The sequence below is a fragment of the Ovis aries genome, chromosome 14, assembly GCF_016772045.2.
Source record: "Ovis aries strain OAR_USU_Benz2616 breed Rambouillet chromosome 14, ARS-UI_Ramb_v3.0, whole genome shotgun sequence".
In the NCBI taxonomy this organism is placed as follows: domain Eukaryota; kingdom Metazoa; phylum Chordata; class Mammalia; order Artiodactyla; family Bovidae; genus Ovis; species Ovis aries.
Window position 1 is genome coordinate 10,277,291 of NC_056067.1, and position 25,197 is coordinate 10,302,487.

Sequence of the window (25,197 nt, forward strand, 5' to 3'; positions counted from 1 at the left end):
CAAATTTCATATGGCGAAGCCTTCACCCCCAAACGTGATGGCAGTTGGAGACAGGCCTTTAGGGGTGTAATGGGATGGGAATACTTGAATTCACGACGGAGAACGAGAAGAGGATTCAGTTCACCCCTCGGTTAAACACGGCAGCAGGCTCCAAAGGACGGGTGTGCGGCCGCATCGCTGAGAGGTTCCAGTGGTGCTTTGTGGCCCCGCTCTCCACACTGGGTGAAGGGGACGTGCTCCCCCTGCTCTGATCTGGGCCAGGCTCCCCTCCTCACTGCCATGCGCTCTGGTGGCCCCCGTGTGAGGTCCGTGAGCTGCACTGCTCTGCCCTGGGTGTCTTCCTCCCCTGGACCTCGGGCTCTTCTCCATCTACCCAGTGGTAGGGAATTTAAAGGAGTCTGTTTCCAACTCACGGCCCACCCCAGGGCTCCCTGCTAGACGTTGGCCCTGGGAACATCTTCCTTTTATTCCTGGGCTTTTTTCTGTCCATTCTGGTTTCCTGGCCTATGGCTGCATTCTTCGATGCAGCTCTGGGAAGGATTTTCTAACACCTTTTGTTCAGGTGGAAAGGCCACCTTTCCTGCTGGGTCCTGTCTGTCTTGCTCAACGTTCTTTGGGTGGCCGGTAACACGAGCCCAGGACTGGCTCCCACAGGCCCACAAGCTGCACAGTCGCGGAGCCTGGCCTAGAAGCACCCCCTCACACTTGCTTTCCTGCTCTGCTGCTGTCCCCTTGAAATTCTTAATAACATCTGAACAAGGGGCCCCACGATTTCCTTACACTAAGAACCTGTGTTATGTTGCTGGTCCTGCATAAGACCATTCTAGAACTCTGGATCATCAAAGGGAAGTTCACTGGAAGGCCAAAGGCATGCACGTGGTTGCGTCTCACGGTATTGGAAGCAGGGCCTGGAAATCCAGGAGATCTCTTCCTCTTTATCTCCACCCCTGGCCCCTCAAGCTCCCCATCTGCACCCCTGCTTAGCCTGTGAACAAGACACACAGGACTGCTGGCCAAGATTCTGCCTCCTCTGTTCCAGCATCAGCTCTGACGACATCTCACAGGCCAGAGACGCCGACCAGCCTGGCGTGGCTCAGATGTCCAGCCCTCGTGCAACCAGTTCTGGCCTGTGGGCAGTGGGTGGGGCAGGGTCCCACCGACACAGCCTCCAGAAAGCAGCAGAGTCAGCAGTTGGCAAGAAACAAATGTGCCTTGAAACTTCCCTGGACAGGTGGTTCACAGCCCCCAGGCTGCCTCAGCCTGGGGATCACGGCTTAAGAACCGTGCTCACTCTCCCATGAACCTCGCCTCTAGGCCGGAGTGCCTCAAAGCCCATTTGGTGATTGATTGGCTGACCTCTGATCTTAAGTCCATCTCCAGCTGAGCTATTGATCGGGGCAAATCCTATCCCCTCTTGTCATCTCCTGTCTCCTTCAATTTAAAAACAAACCAAACTGAAATAAATAAACAAAACTTCACAAAGAGGCCAGGAGTGTGAAGGACACATAGATCTGGGAAATGGCTGGTCTGGGAAAGCAGCTACACTCATACACACACAATAGAACGTGTATTTTCTAAGACGCTGTGAGCAAGCTATATATCTTGGGCCCTTCAAAGTCTGATCCTTAGTAACTCATCGAAAGTGTTCTCTGGGGGGACTTTCTGAGTTCTGTGCGGGACAGATAGCGGCCGCCACAGAGGAAGTTGATTAGACTCCGGGAGATAAATCTTGTTGGCTTCCTTCCTCTCTGAGATGATTACAAGCAAAGTGCTCCCGCAGAACCCTGCGGGAACAAAGGCCCTGTGTCCGGCGAGGCCCCCCCACCTGACCCCTCATGCATTATGAATTGTGACCTTATGATCATTTCATGAAGCTCAGCACCCTGAAGCGGAGCCCTCTTGCCCAGCAGGCTGCTCCCCAACCCCGGTGTTGCCCCCGCCAGCTCCTGGGGACTAAGCTCCAGCCTAAACGCCAGCCAGGCCTTCTGCTGATGCTGCCCTGGCTAATGCCTGCAGATGCAGGGTCCCTTTTCTACAAAGCTCTTCCTCTTCTCCTGGATAAGATGGCCCAGACCTGCGGGAGTCCAGACCTGCAGGAGGCCGGGTGCCCTAAGTGAGTAACAGACATAGGTTTTGGGAACAGAAGCTGCAGGCTTCAAACCTGCCCGATGCCCGCTTCCCAGCTTCCACTCAGGAGGCTACTTCCTTGCTCCCTGTCTTCAGTTCCTTGTCTGCAAAAGGGGGTGACGACAATAATGCTGATTTCACAGGAGTGGTGAGAGGCTCAGTGTGATCACATGTGTGAAGTGCTTGGCAGAGAGCCTGGCCCCAGGCAGCAGGGGAGAAACTCCAGCCAGAGCCACTGCAGAATCAGTGAGAATGTGGAGCCCTTGTTCAAAAGGCAGAAAACTCCTTTTTCTCTTGTTCATCCTTCCCTCCTTCTGACTCAATTGGTCATGCTGTTCTTCATTTGCTATTTAATGACAGGCTCCCTCAGACAGAGGATGGCCACAGGACGAGTTGGTGGAGGGCAGTGGAGGTAACTGGGGGGTTGGGGAGGGGGGCAGTGAGCCAGTGACTCAAACTCATTCTGGGAAGCAGGGAGGTAGTGGCAGGCAGACCGATCAAGCCCCAGCACACGCACTGTTATCCTGTCACACATCGCTTACAAAACACACACATAAAGATAAAATTGTTAACAATTTTGAGAAGCCTCCTGCAAGCACTAAATCCCAAGCCCAGGCCCGTCTAAGTGCAGGACCATCTGCCTGGGAGGCCTGACTGCAGAGATGACTTCAGTTTATACATCACCCTGATTCTTGGATTCAAGAAGCCATTTATGGAATAAACACTTTTTGACCATTTGGGAGTAGCTACTAAAGCTGCGGTGCTGGAGAAGACTCTTGAGAGTCCCTTGGATAACAAAAAGATCAAACCAGTCAATCCTAAAGAAAACCAACCCTAAATGTTCATTGGAAGGACTGATGCTGAGGCTGAAGTTCCAATATTTTGACCACCTGATGTGAAGAGCCCACTCTTGGAAAAGAGCAGGATGCTGGGCAAGATTGAGGGCAGGAGGAGAAGGGGGTGACAGAGGATGAGACGGTTGGGTGGCATCACTGACTCAGTGGGTATGAGTTTGAGCAAACTCCAGGAAACAGTGAAAGACAGGGAAGCCTGGTATGCTGCAGATCAGGGGGTTGCAGAGCTGGTCACCACTGAGTGACTGAAAGCTGCACATAGGCATACCACAGCCAGAAATTTCTCTCCTCTGTGTCTGCCCAACAGGGACGCCTCCATGCGTGACAGCTTGTGCTAGACTGCTCTTTGCAGCACTGCTCACAAGAGCCCTACGTGGAAATATGATAGCCAAACGGCCACCAACTGTACAATTCTTAAACTAACGTGGTCTTCCCAGGTGAAGGGAGCCGCGCGGAAGACTGAGAAGTATGACGACAGCAGGGCTGGATCTCAGACGTAACTGTGGGGATGACCTAGGGGGTTAAGGAGACGACGCAGGCCCCCCCAGGGCAGCCCCCCAGATCCTAGGTTTCCTTTGCCTTCTATCTCCTTACATGATTTCGTGACATTGAGACTATCTCTTGAGGACAATGGTGATGAAAGATACCCAGTGTGTTCAACCAGCCATTCAACATGGTGCTGAGGCATTCTCTTGGTGCTCTCAGTGGACCTAGTTTGACTCCAACTAACACTGGATGAGAACCTACTATGTGTTCAGTATTAGGGGACAAGGATGAGAATGTCCTTGTCCTCCAAGAGCTCAGGATCTGGGAGCTTCCCAAGCACTCCAGTGGTTAAGACTCCATTGTTCCACTACAGGGGGCGAGGGTTCAAACCTGGTCCAGAAACTAGGACACCTCGAGGCATGGCCAAAAAGTAACATAAATAACATTTTAAAAAAATAAAATTAAAAAAAAAAAAGAGCCCGAGAGCTACAACACAGAAAATTCCAGGGGCTCAGAATCAGCTGGGCCTCAACCTACAATGGGCATACTGACATGCCAATACCAGCATCCTGTCATTTCTATTTATCATATGGAAACAGTCACTTGAGCGCCAAGCTCAGCTCCAAGACAGTTCACTGCAGAATTGTTTAAAACAGTGAAAAAAATTAAACCACAAGGTCCTACTGTGAAGCACAGGGCACACTGTGTTCTATATCTGTGATAAATCATGATGGAAGAGACTGTGACAAAGACCGTGTACAGACATGTAACTGAGTCATTCTGCCACACAGCAGAAAGTAACACCACCGTGCGAATCAACGGTACGCCAATAAAATGTTTTAAAAGGCTAAAATGGTGAAAAATTTAAAATAACCTACGTTTCCAATGATGAGAGACTGGACTAGAGAGGGATAAAGATAATGAGGGACTGCTGCAGAGCCACTGGAGGTCACGCTGGAGAAGACCGTGGACGTCCTCGCCAGGCCTGTGATGAGCAGAGACTGTAACGTGCAAGCCCACAGGTGGGCCTGGAGAAGACCTACAACTCCCGGATCAGAGACAAAGGACTTGACCTCTTACTGTAGCAGGCTTCCTGGCCCAGGTCCCCCGGGGTGACGTGAGGGGGCCACACACACTGCCTATCCTCCCCTGCTGGGGAACCCCCAACTTAGGGCACCAGGGTCTCTTCTGGGGGGGCAGGCAGCCTGCTGACCTCGTCTTAGAGGGCGATTCTGTATTACACTGAGCAGAAACCAGTCTTGCCCTCTTGTTGAGGGGGAAGCACCACATCTAACCACCACTATACAAACATCCTTGAACAGAGGGTCCATGCTTCTGCCTGCAAACATGAAGAAACCTGAGAGGCCCACAGAGAACAGCTCCCAGTGACAGAGAAAAATGCAGGTCACTGCGAAACAGGTTACCAAACAGTCGCTCTTCACGATGTTGAGTAAACACACATGCAAGGTAGATGAGCCCTGAGAGTGGACTGGCAGAATATACTCACAAATAGCTTGGGGGTGTGTGTTTGTTTGTTTAATAATTATTCCCTGATAGCTCAGCTGGTCAAGAATCTGCCTGCAATGCAGGAGACCTGGTGGGTTTGATCTCTGGGTTGGGAAGATGCCCTTGAGAAGGGAAAGGCTACCCACTCCAGCATTCTGACCTGGAGAATTTCATGGGCTGTATAGTCCATGGGATTGCAGAGTCAGACACGACTGACTTTCATACACATTTATTTGGCTGTGCCAGGTCTTGAGGGCAGTGTGTGGGACCTTTAGTTGTAGCATGCAGGATCTTTTTTTTTTTTAGTTGTGGCACACGGGATTTTTTTTTAATTGCTTTACAATGCTGTGTTGGTTTCTGCTCTATCAGTCATAATTTATATATATATATATATATATATATATATATCCCCTCACTCTTGAACCTCCCCCGCCTCTGTCCATCCCACTTCTGCAGGTCATCACAGAGCACCAGGCTGGGCTCCCTGTGTTACACAGCAACTTAGCTGTAGCATGCAAAGTCTTAGTGGCAGCATGTGGGTCTAGCTCTCTGACCAGGGGTGGAACCCGAGCCCCCTGCATTGCGAGCATGGACTCAGCCACTGGACCACAGGGAAGCCCCAATATACTCACAGAGGGCTTCTCTCTGAGTATTTTAAAGTTTCTGTAATGAACAAATATTGGTTTTATATGCAGGAAAATACACCTAAAAATAGTTCTTATAGCTAAAAATAAACCGCTAGACCTTGCTATATGTTTACAAAATGCCAAACCCTGTTCTAAGCATATGACATGCATCGCCTCATTCAATCCTCACAACAAACCGTGAGGCAGACACTGTTTATTGTCCCCATTTTCCAGATAAAGCAAACTGAGACCTGGAGAAGTCACACGGTGGGAGATCAGTATAACTAGGATTCTGGACCTGAGTAGAGTGGCCACAGACGTCATACTCTTAAAACCACTTTCCTATATGCCTGGAATAAAGGCTTATTAGTAAGAGGAAACGCTCTCTTAGCAGCGGCCCTTGTATTCACAGATGTAATGATAAATCTAAAAACAGAGACAGGAATTATTTTCTCTCCCCGCGGAAAGTTAAATGAATCTAAAAGCAACCGCAGTTGGACAGGAAGACGGTGTGCTGTCGCTTCAGCCGTGCCCGACTCTCTGCGACCCCGTGGACCGTAGCCCGCCAGGCTCCTCTGTCCACGGGCTTCTCCAGGCAAGAACACTGGAGTGGGTTGCCATGCCCTCTTCCAGGAGATCTCCCCAACCCAGGGATCGAATTCATGTCCTCCCTGTCTCCTGCATTGCAGGAGGATTCTTTACCCACTGAAGCCACCTGGGAAGCCCAAGAACACCGTGCAATAACATGCAAATGCTTACGATTGAGTCAAAAAGGCAGAATATATAATTTATGCAGAGCAATTCTGCGCATTCGAAGAAAACAAAGACACACACATATATTCAGAGGAGGAGGAAAGCACTAGAACACGGTACCCAAAGATGTCACCATGCTTGCTTCAGGGGAGAGTCCTCAGGGGTAGGTTTTCCTCCTTTTCCTGAATTTTCTTTTACAATGAAAGGTGTTATAAAAATTTAAGAAGCAAGACAAAAACACCAACGAAGCTAATCTCAGACCATGAGGGCTAATTCAGACTGTCAAGTTCAACCCAGCCATAGTTTATGAACTGGCTGCCAGCTGGCCTAATCTGCCTGAAGAATGTTTTACTTGGCTGAATCCTTGTTTAAACAAATATTCATTGCTTTCTGTCACTATAAAGTAGGGAGATTTCACACCAAATTCAGCTTTCTCTGAATGTCTGCCTCCCTATGACACAACAATTCCACCCCTGTAATTTGATGGAAATGTGTTCGTCTGTACCCCCAAAAGGCTCAAATTAAAATGTTCACAGCAGCTCTATTATTATTAGCCTCACGCACACAAAACCGCCCAAATGCCCATCACAGCACAATGACCCAATCGATTGTGGTACATTCATATCATGAAATACGGTATAGAAGTTGCTAGTGAATGGTTTTCAGCTGAGCCCCAAACTTGTCTGGATTTCAGACATAATGTGGGGTAAATAAGTCAGACACAGAAGTACACCTTGGGGACTTCCCTGGCAGTCTAGTGGTTAAGACTCGGTGTTCCCAACGCCCGGGGTGCAGGTTCAAGCCCTGGTTGGGGAGCTAAAATCCCACATGCCTAGCAGCCAAAAACACCAACACATGAAAGAAACAATATTGGAACAAGTTCAGTAAAGACTTTGAAACCGGTCCACATATTAAAAACAAAACAGGAAGTATACCCTGGATATAAAGAGTTGGTACTATGCAAACCAGCAGAGCTGATGGCCAGGGTTAGACGCTGGGACAGTGGCCCCCTCTGGGGGTGCGGGATGGGCAGACACCAAGGCAGTGATGCTGGGGGTTGGGAGGAAAGTGGGATTTCAGGGCAGGTGCGCCCTGCTTCTGATGTGGGTGCAGAACTGTGTTCAGTCCTCAAAGGCCCAGCTAGCTGGACACTTAAACACCTTTCGCGGAGCATGAATGTTGTGTGCTAATGTGGAAAACTTTAAAATGACAAAAGCAAATACAGTAAAATCTGAACACGAGACAAAACACAAAGCTCTGGTTTCTCTGGACAAATGAACAGCCCTAGAAAGATGAGCCCTCATTCCCATGCAGTCAGCCGGGATGCGACCCCCCTAACTGCCTCAGCCACCCCTTGTGGACTCTGAGAACCTCTCACTTCTGAGGTGAAGGAGCTGAGACTCGGAAGCAGCCTACTGAGGTCACACACCAATGCAGATGGGAGACTGGCGGCTGGGACCCCGGTCTCATCAGGACATCATCCCATGCAGGATAGGTTAACTGCATCTGAGCAGGAAGGAGGCCATGCCGCTATTGAGGTTAACACTGCATTTGGGCTAGGAGTGCAAGACAGAGGCCAGCAGTCCAAACTGACTGGAAGAAGACAGTGCTTCAAGCGTGGCAACTCTCAATTTTTCTCTCAGTTTTAAAAAAATTGTGGAAAGGGTACTGAGTGCCTTGTGAGGCCCTACCTGAGGGGTAACTCGGCTGGGAGCTGGAGCATTAGGAACCCACCCCAGGATCCAGGGGACCTGTGGGCGTCAATGCAGGCAGGTGTCCCGTGGGCCATAAAGATCACTGTGACACAGAGATGGAGTCTTGGGGTCAGATCCTTCCCCAACCTGTATCCACATATTGCCAGCAATCCCATGGGGCAACTTCCAGGAGAAGGAAAATGGGGCTTAAAATCTTCTCCCCAGGACTTCCCTGGTAGCTCAGCGGTAAAGAATCTGCCTGCCAGTGCAAGAGACATGGATTCAATCCCTAATCTCGGAAGATTCCACATGCCGTGGAGCAATGAAGCCCGTGGCCACAACTACTAAGCCTGTCCTCTAGAGCCCGGGGTTGCAACTACTGAGCTCACTCGCCACAACTGCTGAAGCCCACGTGCCCGAGAGCCTGTGCTCAGCAGCAAGAGAAGCCACTGCAATGAGAAGCCCGAGCTCCGAGACTAGACAGAAGCCGCCGCTCACAGGAACTAGAGACAACCCCAAGCAGCAATGAAGATACCCAGCACAGCCAAAAATAAATTAAAAAAAAAAAATCCATGTTTCCACTGTAAGGGAGTCGGGTTCAATCCCTGATTAGGGAACTAAGATCCTACATGCCGCTCAGTGTGGCAAAAAAATAAAACAAAAATCTTCTCTCCAACCTGATGCCTGAACGTCCAGTACGAAAGCCTCCATCCGTGTCAGCCCCTGGAAGGACACTCTTTGCTGCTCTCGGACCTGGGCCCTCCCCCTGGAGGAAAGTGCAGAGAGCAAGTATTCTATGGTAGGGGCCAGACACCTGGGATCCAGGGGCAGGAAGGATGCGGGGCCCCTCCATGAACCCGTTAGGGGAGGTCCTCATCCTCCAGAGAGGGCACTGGATGGACAGAGAATTATAACAGAGCCGTGGACAGATCTCCCGGCACATGAGTGGGACGAGAGTTCAAGTGGCTTAGCTTCACTAAGCCTCTGTTCCCTTGTCTGCAAAGTGGGGCTAACAACGAGTGACCTCTGAAGAGGACTGGCGTGAAGACAGATGAGAAAGTCAGGTCAACCACTAAGCACGGTGCCTGGCAGGCAGTAGGTGCTTAATAAATGCCAGCTGGGGAGGACGAGCCTGGCCTGGGAATTCTCACCAGCTGAGCAGGAAACCGAATCCCCCTAAAACCAAATTCCCTTACCCATTCATGATTAATCTCTGTATCGGAAACATTACTCCCTTTCTTGTCCCCTTTGACCTTAATTCTGTGCTAACTGAACACTAATCGCCTAGAATCAGATGACTCAGATTGCTGTTGTCGATAACATCGACAACGTACTAAAAACACTACATAGATATCATCATAAATGTATAAACTCGGGTTGTTTATCCAGGGCAAAATGAACTCACAGGACCCCCACCCCCCAGCCAGGAATCACCTGGCCAGAGAATCATAAACCAGAGATATCCTGATTCCCAAAGCTATGATTAAGTAAATGTCACAGAAATGTCACAATTCAGTTTAGTCGCTCAGTCCTGTCTGACTCTTTGCGACCCCATGGACCGCAGCACACCAGCCTTCTCTGTCCATCACCAACTCCCGGAATTTACTCAAATTCATGTCCATTGAGTTGGTAATGCCATCCAAACATCTCATTCTCTGTCTCCCCCTTTTCCTCCCACGTTCAATCTTTCCCAGCATCAGGGTCTTTTCAAATGAGTCAGTTCTTCGCATCAGGTGGCCAAAGTATTGGAATTTCAGCCTCAGCATCAGTCCTTCCAATGAACATTCAGGACGGATTTCCTTTAGGATGCACTGATTGGATCTCCTTGCTGTTCAAGGGACTCTCAAGAGTCTTCTCCAACACCACAGTTCAAGAGCATCAATTCTTCGGCGCTTAGCCTTCTTCACAGTCCAACTCTCACATCCATACATGACTACTGGAAAAACCATAGCTTTGACTAGACAGACCTCTGTTGGCAAAGTAACATCTCTGCTTTTTAATATGCTGTCTAGGTTGGGCATAGCTTTTCTTCCAAGGAGCAAGTGTCTTTTAATTTCATGGCTGTAGTCACCATCTGCAGTGATTTTGGAGCCCCCCAAAATAAAGTCTCTCACTGTTTCCACTGTCTCCCATCTATTTGTCATGAAGTGATGGGGCCAGATGCCAAGATCTTAGTTGTCTGAATGTTGAGTTTTAAGCAAACTTTTTCACTCTCCTCTTTCACTTTCATCAAGAGGCTCTTTAGTTCTTCACTTTCTGCCATAAGGGTAGTGTCATCTGCATATCTGAGGTTATTGATATTTCTCCTGACAATCTTGATTCCAGCTTGTGCTTCATCCAGCCCAATGTTTCTCATGATGTACTCTGCATATAAGTTAAATAAGCAGGGTGACAATATATAGCCTTGACGTACTCCTTTCTCGATTTGGAATCAGTCTGTTGTTCCATGTCCTGTTCTAACTGTTGCTTCTTGACCTTCATACAGGTTTCTCAAGAGGCAGGTCAGGTGGTCAGTATTCCCATCTCTTTAAGAATTTTCCACAGTTTGTTGTGATGAAACGTCACAAGATGATAATTAAGCCCAGCTTCTTTGTTCTTTGACCTTAAAACACACCCAATTCAAACACCAAGTCTCACCGGATCTGAGGCTCGTCTCCAGTCCCTCGCTGGGCATCGTGCAATAAATATACCTTACTCTGCTGCAGACTGTCGATGCCAGGGTTTGGTTTTCTGTGCCTCAGGCACGTGAGCCCTTTGCTGGCTTACAAGCGGTGGTTTAGTCACTAAGTCATGTCTGACTCCTGTGACCTGTAGCCTGGCCTCTGTCCATGGGATTTCCCAGGCAAGATTACTGGAGTGGACTGCCATTTCCTTCTCCAGGGGATCTTTCTGACCCAGGTCTCCTGCCTTGCAGGCAGTTTCTTTACAAACTGAACCACCTGGGAAGCCCTAGGCTTATAAATATTATGGGTCAAAGGCTGGCAACTGGCTTTGCCCTCATCCCTACCAGCTGGAACCAATCCCCTGGCCTGTAACAAGGGCTGGAACCTTGCTGTTTATCTCCCTGGTGCGCCCCCAGCACCTAGGATACTGTCTGCACAAGGCTGACAGTCGGTATTTGGTGACTGGATGAATGAATGCACCTAATTTTAAGGCTAACTCAAATGCCCTCTCCTCTCTGGCAGGTTCCTGCCCTGGGCTCCTGGGCCCTCACACCCCGACACCAGGGTGGACTCAGCCTCAAGACAGCCTGTCTTCTCATCAGTCAATACTCTCAGGAATGAATACATGAATGGAAAGAGTTACGAGAGTGAAGGAGAAGGTGAGTGATTAGCTGATAACCTGACGTGCTGAGCCTCTGGCTCCTTCCTTCCTGGTTCCTCACTTGGTTCAGGATGCAGAGAAAACACCCAGGCAGGTCCTCTCCATGCCCCTCAGCTTGGTGGGGATTGTTCCGGCTTAGAGGGCCCTTCTAAAAAGCGAACAGGAGGCGCTCTTTCCTGGGCCCAACAGGTGGGGCACCCCGGGGGTGGGGGGAGAAAGACTGAGAGGGTATCAGCAAAGGGTTCATTATCCTTACCAAGAAGCTCCTAAACTGTAGGCTATGGGTGGAGTCCTAACAAGAAGTCTGCAACCCTCTAGGAAACAGAATTTTTAAATGCCTCCAAAGTATATTTGCTCTTCCACAAAGTCATGTCAACGAAGTTTTAAGGAATAAAACACATGGTTCCTTACCACTGGTGTCTTAAATCTGCAGTGGCTTTTTGTCCTTGGGCATTTTCTGTATCATTTCATGATGGAAGGCATGGGTAGAAGGCTCTATCCAGGAGCTCACCCACGCACTGCAGATTCCCGCAAAGCTGGCCCCCAGCCCCTCTGGCACGGACCCAGGACGCCCTGTTTGCACTTTGCAAGTCAGCTGCTCAATCACTCGTAGGTGATTGGACCAGGAGTGGTCACCTGATTTCATCTGGGCCAATCAGGTTCTCCCCCTGAGCATATGCTTACCATATTGTGCCTCAGATTTGCAATTCATAATTTTAGGCACTGGGGGCAGCTATAGGCCACGTGGGCAGAGGAGAGTAAGTAGATTGGCAGTGAGAGGGTTGAGAAGGGATGCATCTGGTTCCGACTCTCTCCTGAGGCACTGCTGCCCTTGGTCACTTCCAATAAATTTCCTTCATTTCCTGTTGGGAGCCAGATGGCTCCCAACAGCTCCAACACCTGCACTCACTCTTTCTACACCTGCCTGAGGCAGGGGGCTTGCATTTGAAAGGGTTCGGAACTAATGGTCTAGGCTGCATAGAACCGCAAACTTCTGTCATTAAAATAATTATATGTTAAGGCAACATCAGAGGAGATCTGGCTTCTCTTCAAAATAAGATTTTTGAAAAATAAACTAGGAAAGGGCAGATTTATCCTTCCTTCTGAAGATCGTGTTTCATTTGCTTCTTTGTTTTGAAAAGTCAACCAGCAGCTTCCTTTAATTGGGCAGGTATCTCTAATAAAACCTCAAGAGCAGCTGGGTCCTTGCGGCCCCTCCAATTTGCCAGTGGATCTTGTTACTTATTCAAGGTGCTTATGTTCGGAAAGAATCTGAGACCCTGTAACAGAGATCTTGGAAGGGGTGGTGAGGCGGAAGAAGGTGGGGGCCAGACAGATGTCAGGATGGGTGAACTGTGGTCAGCAGTTTGCTACGGGACCCTGGAGGGCCTTCTCAGGCTCTGCACCTCTTTTGTGAAATGAGGGACTGGACTCAGAGGTACTCAGCTCGCTTCCCATGGGGCTCTGTAGACCCAGGGAGGACTATCCTCAAGCTTGTCGTGGGCACCCGCAGGCAGCCCTCACCCCCTCACAAACAGCCTGGAGGACCAAAGGGCAAAGAGCCCTGCCTTGGGTCCTGCCCCCAAGATGCCCCTTGCTCACCAAAGCCATGACCTGTGCCCACTTATGAAGGAAGCTGTCCCCATCACTCCCTAGACAACCTAGAGCTTTTAAAATGTAGATTAATTCCAAACCATTGAAACTGAGAAATTTCACACAAAATCTAGCTTTTTGACTCTTGAAATATGTTGATGATCTGTGAACTGTGGTGAAGTTTGCTGAGCTAGGTGGGGCTGTCACTTTGGAGGAAGCACCTGCTCTGCACAGCCCCCTAGTCCCCACAGGGCATGCGGGGACGGGGGCAGCGAATTGCCTGGGACATGGGCCTTCCAGTTTTAAACCTGGACCATCCTGGGGTAAACGGGGCTGGTTGATCACCATGGTCCCCACCCAGACCATTTGCTCACTTTTGGTCCCTCTGGCCCCAGCATCATAGTTTGGGACCTTGTTAATAATATACTTGGGGGAAAAAAGTGAAAGTGTTAATCGCTCAATCATGTCTGATTCTTTGCGACTGACTCTTCACAGACTATAGCCCACCAGACTCCTCTGTCCATGGAATTCTCCAGACAAGAATACTGGCGTGGGTAGCCATTCCCTTCTGCAGGGACTCTTCCTGGCCCAAGTATGAAACCCAGGCCCCCGGCATTGCAGGCAGATTCTTTCCCATCACGTGTTAATGGCATGCCCCCCCATTTCTTTTGCCACTCCCGCCCCTGACTCCCCTTTGCCTGTATCATGTGATGTCCCCGCCTGTCCTTGACCACCAACACCTGCGTTTCTCTGTCTGGCCGCTTTCTTTTGCTAGGACCCACTTTATCCACCTTTAAAGCTGGCCCACCAGATAGAGTGAAGGCAACCCTGAGCCAATGCCTGAGCCTGGGTAGGAAGACGCTCAGGTGCATCCTGGGGGCAGCCTGGTCACAACCCCTCCCGTCACTGGCTCCTTCCCCTCCCTGTCTCACCCTCACTCTCCTGATCACTATCCAAGACCATCTGAATAAACCCCTTGCACTTGTAATCCTTGCTTCGGGTTCTCTTGGTTTGAGAACCCAAACTAAACCAGCCACAGTCTCCAGCACAGAGTCCAGCAGCAGGGACACTCAAAAACCATTTTTGCACAAACCACAGAAGAAGCAGTTTCCCCAGGGCTTGTGAAGCCTTCCTGCTGTGCAAGAGGCAGTGCACTGTGGCCTAAGAGCAGAGCTTTGGAGTCAGACCTGGATTCTAGTTGCACTTGTGTCCCTTATTACCCACTCTGAACCTCAGTACCCACATCTGTGAAATGAAGATAATCACCACTCACCCCAAAGTGTGCTTATAAGAATGAGCCGGGTAAGGCAGGAATACTCATTGCACTGTCTGCATGAGGCGCCTGTGTGCTCAGCTGCTCAGTGGGGTCCGACTCCTTGTGACCCCATGGACTGTAGCCCACTGGGCTCCTCTGTCCATGGAATTCTCCAGGCAGGAACACTGGAGCGGGTTGTCATTTCCCATTCCAGGGCATTTTCCTGACCCAGGGGTCAAACCCACATCCCCGGCGTCTCCTGCATTGCAGGCAGATTTCTTTTACTGCTGAGCCACCAGGGAAGTCCAAAAACCAACCATGCTGCTGCTAAGTCGCTTCAGTTGTGTCTGACTCTGTGCGACCCCATAGACGGCAGCCCACCAGGCTCCCTCGTCCCTGGGATTCTCCAGGCAAGAACACTGGAGTGGGTTGCCATTTCCTTCTCCAATGCATGAAAGTGAAAAGTGAGAGTGAAGTCGCTCAGTCGTGTCCAACCCTCAGAAACCCCATGCACTGCAGCCCACCAGGCTGCTTCGTCCATGGGATTTTCATAGACAACAGTAAATGCAGTGTGGCCGCGTGTGACTTAAGGCTGTAGTCTGCCAATCCCTGCCTTAGAGTACAGAAATTAAGTCTGCTCATGTAAAATATACAGTAAGACAAATAATGAATTAGGGCCTAAAAGAAAGGTATAGAATCTTCTAGTCCTTTAGGAAAACCATCCTATAATGCCTGGAAAGTATTGTCTACTTTAGCTATATCTACACAGTCTCATTCATTTCTTACCCAAATGTGGTACTGACCCAATGGTGTGTGTCCCATCAGCATTCCTGGTGTCTCGATCTACCCCAACCCACAGGACCCGAAGTGGTCCTGTAATGAAGCTGTCAGCACCCTGAGGGACTGATTTCTAGGCACCCAGGCCCATGCTACCTTGGGACACAAGAGGCTGATGTAGCCACACCAGGATGAGCCAGATTCATCTTCAGTGAGAGTGCCTGATGGACAAGCTGTGTGAACTGACTCAGAGTAAACACCTCCCCGTGGTCAGTGCAGAAGCAGAGATCTAAGAGCAACCCACGGAACATCCCAGAACAGATTCTGGATGTCAGGGAGAGAGCCAGGCAGAGGAGTGAAGGTTTTACAGCCCAGCTCTGGAGGCCCACATTATGAATCTCCAGCAGGGGAAGGCTAGACGTCGAGTGTGGACAGCTGGACCACACTTGAAAAGCACACTCAAAGCAAAGCACATTTAGAATGTGGACGAACCACCACCATGGTTGGTGATGGAGACGCTGTCCCTGTGTCTCCGTGGCTGGCAGGCCTCGCCCATCCTTTATATCCCAGCTAAGGTGGCTTTAGTGAAGCTCCCAGTGCATCACATGACTTTCCTACCAAGAGATCCTGCATTTGTAGTGGGTGCCCACTGTTGCGTGCAAAGCTTGGGAATCCCAAGACCTCATTTCTGACACCAACTGCACGTGGGAGTCCCCAAGATCACCCTTCAGTTTCATAATTCAGGACTCACAGAATTCAGAAAAGCCATTTTACTTGTGGTTACAATTTTCTGCAGTGTTCAGCAAAGGGCAGAGTCCGGGAGAGACCAGGCATGACCAGGCGCAAGCACCCCACTGCCCCTCCCAAGGCAGTCGGGTGGACAGCACTTAGTTCTCCCAGCACTCATGTGACCACATGCTCAGAAATACTGCCAAGCAAAGAAGCTCACCCAGCATTGACTTCCAGAGTTTTTATCAGGGTTCAGGCACGTGGACTTGGCTGACCACACACAAGATTGATTGCAACCTACAACCTCTCCAGAGGCTGAGTCCAAGGCCCCCCTCCAGAAGTCACATTGTCAGCACAGACCATTCATTGTGGCTCCAGGTAAACACTTTTGGGCAGGATATTCCTAAGGTGACTCCCGGAACTAGTCAAATCAGGCAAGGTTAATCCCTGACTGCTGGATGTTATAACAAATCACCACAAAGGCAGGGGCTTCAAATGTTGCAAATTATCCTGTTACAGTTCAGTGGGTCAGAGTTCCGAGATGAGTCTCATCGGGCAAAAAGCAAGGTGTCAGCAGAGGGGTTCCTCCTGGAGGCCCCAGGGGAGAGTCCACGCATTGCCGCTCCCACACCCCCGGGAAAGCTCGCACTCCCTGGCTGCGGGCTGCATGGCTCCAATCTTTTGCTCCCATCACCACACCTCTTCTGTGATCAAAGATCCAGCTGCCTCCCTCTGAGAGGAACGTGTGTGATTACATCAGCGCACCTGGATAATCCAGGGTCACACGCCCCACGTCAAGGGTCTTAATCTCACCCACAGAGTCCCTTTGGCCTTCATGAATAATCCTTGCAGATTCCAAGGATTAAGATCTGAACATTTTAGGAGGCTCTTTTGCATCAGCCACCATTCTCCCCAACACACCCAGATCTTCCCTGGGCCACGCCTCTGCAGCCTTCTGATTTCAGCTTAAACTCTATCAATCAAAGGAGTATTTTTAGGATCCCTCTGTTGAAAGGGGCTCCGGCACCTCTGCCATCCACAGCTCCGTCCTTAGTAGCCCCTCCTTCCTCTTGCTTCTTTCCTTCCTGGAAGTAACTGTAATGACACAGAGTATTTACCTATTTTATTTTCTCATACTCTCTGCCTCTGTGTCGTTGACTTCTGCTAGCCCAGCACCCAGCACCCAGCCTGGCACATAGTATGAGCACAATAACTGTTTGTTACATGAATAGATGAGTTGGCAGTTTGTCTTTGAATGGACTCACAAAGCTTTCAGCTGACTGAAAGGCCCTGTGATAACACAGTCGATGGGGAGGAATTTGAGGCTGGAGAGTCCCGAGGTTGACTTCCAGATTTCTCTGTGATTTCTCTACTCTTAGCTTCCCTGAGCCTCCATGGGCAGACAGTCCTCTCCATGTAACGTATGCAGTGAACACCCACGACCCACTCAGTACATGTGAGGTGTGCAGTCAGCACTGGTTCCAGTCCCACAGGAGCAGCATCGGCACCAAGTAGGGCCTTCAAGAATTTCAAGATTCTTGGGTCCCACCCAGACCCACTGGACCAGAAATGCTAGGGGTGGGCCTGGGGATCTTTAACATGCCCTCCAGGGGGTTCTTTGCATGCCCACGTGTCAGAACTCCTGGGGGCCACGTTAGGTCCATGCATTGCACGTGTTTTTAATTTCATCTCTGTTCGGCTGTGCTGGGACTTTGCTGTTGCGCGCTGTAGCAGGGGTTGCTCTCTGGGCGTGGTGCGCCAGCTTCTTGCCGCAGTGTCTTCTCTCGTTGTCGAGCACAACTCTCAGCACAGGGCTCAGTACCTGCGGCCCCGGGGCTCTGGAGCACTCAGGCTTCAGTAGTTGGGGCCCGTGGGCTTAGCTGTTCCGCAGCCAGTGGGATCTTCCCAGACGAGGCTCGAACTGTGTTTCCTACACTGGCAGGTGGATTCTTTACCCCTGAGCCACCAGGGAAGCAAGTGCTGCGTGTGTTAGTACCTTCTGATCATGACGTGGTGACTAACATGAATGACTGTTCCTCCGGGTGTCCCTAAATCACCACGTGAATTGCCTGGGGAGACTAACCGAACCCCAGGGACACTGAGAGAAGTGGAAGCAGAGGGACCGCCCCTTGGCCACACAGCTTGTCCCTGGCACAACCAGAGTCAGAGTCAGGACGGCCGCTCCCGACCCTCTCTTCTCTGCCCAGCGCCCCTCTCAGTGACGCTTAGGGGTGGAGCAAGCAGATGCTTTGGGCATTTTGACTTTTCTTACTTTAGTGGGTGTGCTGATTCTCAAAGCCCCCTGGGTGAAGGGAACCTGATTTCATGTGAGAAAGTGCAGACTTGGGGGTCAGACACTCAGCCTTTCAAGGGCCGGCTCCATCACTGCTGGCTGCGTGACCCCACCCCCAGGGCCGGGCTCATGAAGGATAGGGGCATTGGGTTAACACCTGGCACCTGAAGGCCAAGGGGCCCAGGTCATCCCAGGCCGAAATCACCCCGACACCAGAGCTCAGGAGCAGTGCTTAAGAGGGGAACCCGAGGACCCCCCGACTCCGACTACTGGAATTAACTTTTTCCTTTTTTGAACTGAAATAAAATGTGAATCATGAATAATTAAACAGCTGTCTTGTTCGATCCTTAGGGTAGATTCCCAGGGACTCCCAGAGCATTTGGGTGTGTCAGGATGGGGGTGGTCATTGCCAGGGGTCCGCAAGGGTGGGTCGTCTCTGCTGAGGGTCCCTGAGGAGGACATTTGCTACAGGGAGCACCTGTGCCTTCTCCCCCCTGACCTGGAGCCCCTACCCCTGCACCCCCCACCCTCTCCTTTCAGGTTTGTTAAAGACTCTTTTGACTTCAGTACAAATAACTAGTGAAGTCATCAGGCTGATCTTTAGAGAAGCTGACATACAAACCATCTCAACCATCCTCAGCTTTTATGTCACAAAAGCCTCATCAACACAAGCTCTGAAAGGTTTCCCACATTTCTTCCAGCACAGTGCTGAGACTTCATGGCAAAGACAGGAACCCCATCCACCAGGCACCCACTGAGGCCCCGGCTTCCTCCTAGGTGCTCACTGGGTGCCTGCTGCAGCCCAGGCGTCCTCCTAGGTGCTGGGAGAGTAGAAGGGAAGGAGGAGACAGTCCAGGCCGGGACCCACTGGATGCCATAGAGCACCCGCCACCCTTCCCGCTGAGAGCATCAAAACTGTCTCCAGTCAACCGTGTCCTAGGGGGCGAAGCTGCCCCTGGCTGAGAATCACGGATCTGACCTCAATCAAGGACACCAAAACGAGGTGAAATAAGGTGGAACAAAGTGAAACTAGGTCATAGAACTGTAGGTATCTTTTAAACCCCCTAAGCTACTCATCCACATAGCTAGAATTCCAGGTAGATATGCATAGAGACACAGATGTAGAAAGAGCTGTAGATACAGATAGGGATACAGAGGAACAGGGCCGTAGAGACAGATTCCTTCTGGCGCAGGTGGTGATTAGCACTCTGAAGAGAAATCAACCAGGTCCAGGGGCTGACTTAGAACAGGGGTCAGGGCGGGCCTCTCTGAGGAGGTGACGCTGGGCAGAGAGCACTGTGAAAGAGGGAATCGGCACAGGGATGTCAGGGTACGAGCTTCAGGCACAGGGAGGGGAGGGAGTCGTGCAAAGGCCCTGAGGCTGACTGTGCAAAGTGAGCGTGGAGCCAGGGAGAAGGCCAGTGTGCTTGGGCCAGAGGTGGCGATGCAGGGGCAGGTGATGAGGTCAGCGAGACATCAGAGTCCTGGTCATATTTGGCCTTGGTGCCATTGTGACCATTTCAGGTTCTGCTCTGTGTGAAGAGGAACCCACAGAGGATCTGATCTGAGCCGGGGAAGGATGTGATCTGACTTAGATCTTGAAAACCAGGCAAGGGGGTGTCAGGAGACTGTGGCGATGGTCCACACAAAGGATAGTGGCAGCTTGGAGGTCAGAGAAATATCCAACTTGGAATATAAAAGATCAAAGGACGGTTGGTTCTGGAGGTGATGGGGAAGAAGGGAGGGAGGGAGGAAAGGAGAAGGAGAGAGGGAAGGGGTGGGGAGCAACTGAGGGAAAGATACAAGGATGGACTTTTGGGCCAACAGACTTGGGTTCAAATGCCAGCCACACCACTTCCTAGCTCTGTGACCTTAGGCAAGTAGCTTGCCCTCTCTGCGCCTCAGGTTCCACATCTGTAAAATGGCTTAATCGTATTGCATCCCGCCTAGATGAGGAGGAGGGAGGCTTCTCACACCTCAGGCCCTCAATTAAAAGGGTCTTCCTTCAAGGGAGGTGTTCTTGCTCCCCTCTCCTATCTAACCCGCCAATTTCTCATCACACGGAGGTTTTAGGCAGTGGGCTCGGCAGGAAGCCAGAGCCAATGCCCTCCCATGTGGAAATGAAACCTGAAATCTTAAGGGACAGCAGACCCTGGGGCCTAATGACTATCATCAAGAAGAGCCTTCTTTTTATTTTTTTGGCCATTCCACACACGGCTTGTGGGATCTCAGTTCCCCAGTGAGGAACTGAACCCTGGCCCAGCAGGGAAAGTCCTGGATCCTAACCCCTGGGCCAGCAGGGCACTCCCAATAAAAGCCTTTTGGAAAAACTTGCAAGCAGGAGCCAGGTTCTAAGGCCCCAGCCGGCTCTTAGAGCCAGCATTCCCTGCCCCCACCCCACCCCACCCCTGCTCCCTGACAGCTGGTGTGGCCCCAGCCTGCTCCCAAAGCCGGGGGCTGAGGTTTGCTTTTTTTCAGCCCAGTAACAGCCCCGCCCCCAAGGCCATCTCAGCACAATTCAGCAGGCTGGGCAGGTCGGAGCCCTCCCACAGCATCTGCTCAGAAACCTACCCACACACCCCCACCCGGCAGGCAAGCCCCTCTCACACGGGGTGGGGTACCTGCCCCGGGAAAGCCCGCTGCTCCGCAGAAGCTCTGCAGATACTTGGTACTGCTATGGAAACAGCCACAGTCACAGGGGCAGCCGGAGAGAATGTTTCAGAATCCTTAAAGGGCCTGGCAGCAGGGAGCAGGACCTGGAGATGAGCCTGGGGCATCTGTCTGGGACTTTTCAAGCCTTCAGCAACCTGGGACCCACTGTCCCCACACTCTCTTTTTGGCAGAGGAGTAGCCAGCAGGGCGAGATGGCTCCAGGCTCCCACCGCCTCTGCTTCTCCCAGGTTGTCCAGAACAAGGAGAACTTGCTCTTGGAATGAGATGCCAAGCCTTCTTACATAAATATCCAGACCTGGGGCTTCTTCTGAAAAATCAGAAGATTCTGGGAACATGCAACCATACAGCGTGGGTGAAGGTGTCCTCTTTACCAGGGCATGGCCTCCCCCGGCAGCCACAGTGCCCACCCCTTCCTGCTGCCTCCCTGGCACTCAGCCTCCTTCCCCGCCCTCAGCCCCCTGTCCAGAGAGGCTTCTGGGGGGCTGTCCAGGTCAGAGGAGGAACTGAAGTGGGCTGGGGCCAGGAGAAGATGCAGGAGGCTTTCTCAGTTAGAATCAACAGAACTCAGACAAGGAAGAGAGAGGGACACGCAGGTCTGCAGGTCTTGAGCTGGGAGGTTGTTGAGGCTGAGATGGGGGTGGATGGAGATGGGGAACCCGAGGAGGAAGAGGAGGGCAAGGAGGTGTCCTCTTGGTGTTTGTTGAGCCCCAACTGAAGTACACAGGCCTGAACTCAAAGAGGAGGCAGTGCGTCATCCAGTCGTCAAAGCATTTTGAAACAAGCACCGCTATTTGCATATCCGATTGGCAAAAATAGTAAAAAAGATTACTAATAAAACAGAAAGCAGTTTAGCGGCTGCCAGGGGGCGGGGGTGGAGATAGGGAACAACTGCTAAACTGGTATGAGGCGTCCTCTGGAGAGACAGAAAGTTCTGGAATGACATAGAGGTGATGGCTGCCCGGTGATGTGAATATAATGCCACTTGAATTGTTCACTTTCAAATGGTTAAAATGGTAGATTTTATGTTATGTGCATTTTACCATAATTTTAAAAAGGCCTAACCAGTGATGGTGAAGGATGTAGGGACACAGGAGTAGAGTGTCAATCAACACAGGGCTTCAGGAGAGCGCTGTGGTTGTTCGTGTCATCATCTAGATGCTTGTACCCAAAACTCTTGTAGAAACTCCTGTGACATCAATATACATATGCGAAGAGGTTCAAGATGGAGCTGTTAATTTAAAACAGACAGGGACCTCCCTGGTGGCCCAGTGGCTCAGACTCCACGCTCCCAATCCAGGAAGCCCAGGTTTGATCCCTGGCCGGGGAACTAGATCCCACATACTGCAGCTAAAGATCCCACATACCGCAACTAAGACCTGGCACAGCTGAAAATATATATTGTAAAAATAAATAAACAATAAAAACAAACGAACACACAAAAATCGAAAACCACCTAAACGCCGCATTAGTTCTCTGTGAACAAATTACCCCCATACGGCAGCTTAAAACCAGACTTCTCTTACCCCTGCCCACCTAGGGTCTCCAGGTTCTGTGGGTTAGAAGTCCCTGCATTGTTGGGCTGGGTTCTCTGATCAAGGTATCAAGGCTAAAATCAAGCTGCCAGCCTCGCCTAGAGATCATGGTCCTCTCATAAGCATACTTAGGTTGGTGGCAGAATTGATTTTCCTTGGGGTTTATAACTGAGGCCCCCTTTTCTTGCTGACCATTGTCCAGGAGTGGCTCTTCCACGTGCCCCCCCACCCCTCAACCGTGGAGAATCTCCCCACAAGGGAGAACCCACTCCTTTTAGGGGCTCACCTGACTTGGTAAGCCCACCAAGGAGAACTTCCCTTTCTTGAAATCCACAGTACCAACCACATGAACTCTACTCACAGGAGCGACAGCCCATCGTATTTGTAGTTTCCTCCCATACTCAAGAGGAGGGCATGGCAACCCACTCCAGTATTCTTGCCTGGAGAATCCCGTGGACGCAGGAGCCTGATGCGCCATAGTCCATGGGGTCACAGAGAGCTGGACGTGGCTGAGCAGCCGCAGTAGCAATAGCAATAGCAGAGGACACTCAAGGAGAAGGAGCCCTTTAAGGGTGGCGTCACCGTAGAATTCTGCCTGTCACAGTGTCCATCAGTAGGAGACCATGTCAGTAAACCACTGTAGCTTCATGATCTCAAAAACTGGAAGGAATTTAAATAAAACAAGAACTATCTATATGCACTCATGGGGAACATCTTCCTTGATGCCCTGTGAAGTGAAAACAGCACACTGCAAAACTATATATTATTTTTCCTCTGCGTGTGTATATATACAATTTCTTATAGATGTGCAATTTTACACATACAATTTCATTTGATCAAAAACAACTATGTATGCCTGTACATGTGTGTGTGTTTGTACATGTACAAAGAAAAATGTAGAAGAATACAGATGGTTGAGGGGCTTACCATTTATAGTTTGGTCTCTAAACTTTATTTCATCCAGCTGCGTATTATTTAGAATCAGTTGCAGTGAGTATCTATTATTTCTGTAGCTTAGAAAGATGACCACATGAATAAGAAAAAGCTCACAATGTAGTCACCACTTGAATCACTGCGTTTTAAGGCATGGAAAGGAAACCTCTTCCATGTTTCCCCCTGCCCCCCAGGCTTTTATGATATGACCGTGTTGGGAGTAATTCTCAGGCCAGACTCATTTTCTCATTATTTCTTGTTTTGAAATATTCCTTAGTGACTCTTGAAGTTACTCATTGCTAAGGGAGCGCTCCCAGCAATCAGAGTAGTGAGAATTCAGAGCCACACCTTGTACAAGGCTGGGGGGCGGGAGCAAACGCCTCAGGGCAGGCAGGTCAGAGTTTGAAGTGGGTTGTCTACACTGGAGGTAAGCAGCAGCCCATGAGATCTGAGTCAGGCTTAGAATCAGACCCGGGTGCTGATGGAAGGGCAGGACAGCCACACAGGCCAGGCAGTCAGCAGAATTGGGGTACCGGGAAGAGGGGTGTCATGAGTCAGGCTCCATGCAGAAAGTAGAAACAATCCAAAGTCTTTCCAGCAGAAAACAGTTTCACATGACGCACTGGGTGCTTACAAAGCCGATGGCGGCCTGAAGGAGCAGCCCCAGGCTCCACTGCGGCTGTGAGCCCTCAACAGGTCCGAACAGGAGCTGCCACACTCAGGAGGACTGAGAAACGCAAAGCTGCGAGGGGACCGTGGAGTCAGAGCACACCTTCAGGGCTGCAGCCCCGGAGTGAGAGCCCCCACCGCCGCCCTGCACCTGCTGCTAGACACCCCAGAGCTGGAGACTGGACGCCAGCGTCCCCGCGACCTTGCCGGTCAGGGGAAAACAGGCCAGTGAGACAGCGCCCATCTTCTTCCCATCTTCCAAATCTCCCGAGAATGCCGAACTGCAACGGCCAAACTCACATCCGGAACTGGAGCTCCAAGAGAGTTTGGGAAATTCATTTTTAACTTTTCAAAAAAGTTAGAACGAACCCCAAGTACCCAGGGTCATTACCCAAGAGAGAGACTATAGTACAGGAGGGCAAGGATCCCGGGGCGGGGGGTGGGGCGCCTGGGAGACAGGGCAGAGCCCAGCACCAGGGGCCAACCACGCACTAGCAAGGCAGCGAGGAGAGCCCTGACATGGCCTCTAGTAATTTCTTGGATGAACCCTGTGGCCCTTAAACGAAGAAATAAGGATCAGGTTTCTCTGTTCTAACCTCAGTGTGGCTGCACAGATTAACTTCAGCTAAGCTCACACAGGGCTGGAGAGGGTGTAGAGAAAAGGGAACCCTCTTGCACTGTTGATGGGAATGAAAATTGTTACAGCCATTATGGAGAACAGTATGGAGATTCCTTAAAAAACAAACAAACAAACAAACAACTAGGAATAGAACTACCATATGACCCAATAATCCCACTTCTGGGTATATATCGTGAGAAAACCATAACGGAAAGAGACACATGTACCCCAGTGTTCACTGCAGCACTTTTTACGATAGCCAGGACATGGAAGTAACTTACATGCCATCGACAGATGAGTGGGTATAGGAATTGTGGTGCTTATATACAATGGACTATTACTCAGCTATTAAAAAGAATGCTTTCGAGTCAGTCCTAATGGGGTGGATGAATTTAGAGTCTATTACACAGAGTGAAGTAAATCAGAAAGGAAAAGACAAATATTGTACATAACGCATATGTATGGAACCTAGAAAGATGGCATTGATGAGCCTATTTGCAGGGCAGCAATGGAAACACAGACATAGGGAACAGACCTGTGGACACAGTGGGGGAAGAAGGAGGTGGACAAATCGAGAGAATAGTATGGAAACATACACATTACTAACTGTAAAGTAGACAGCCAGTGGGAATTTGCTGTATGACTCAGGGAACTCAAACTGGGGCTCTGTGACAACCTAGAGGGGTGGGATGGGGTGGGAGAAGGAAGGGGGGTTCAGGAGGGAGGGGACATATGTATACGTGTGGCTGATTCA

The 25,197-nt window shown here is 50.5% G+C and overlaps 1 protein-coding gene across 1 annotated transcript in view; it reads right to left on the minus strand.

Annotated features, from left to right (window-relative positions):
* Positions 1–11,958, minus strand: part of MEAK7 (MTOR associated protein, eak-7 homolog) — a 57,141-nt gene extending 45,183 nt beyond the window's left edge. Inside the window, exon 1 of the mRNA XM_060397876.1 lies at positions 11,782–11,958. The gene's annotated coding sequence lies outside the window, so the exon portion shown is untranslated. The remainder of the gene's footprint in view (positions 1–11,781) is intronic.
* Between the last annotated feature and the right edge of the window lie 13,239 nt (positions 11,959–25,197).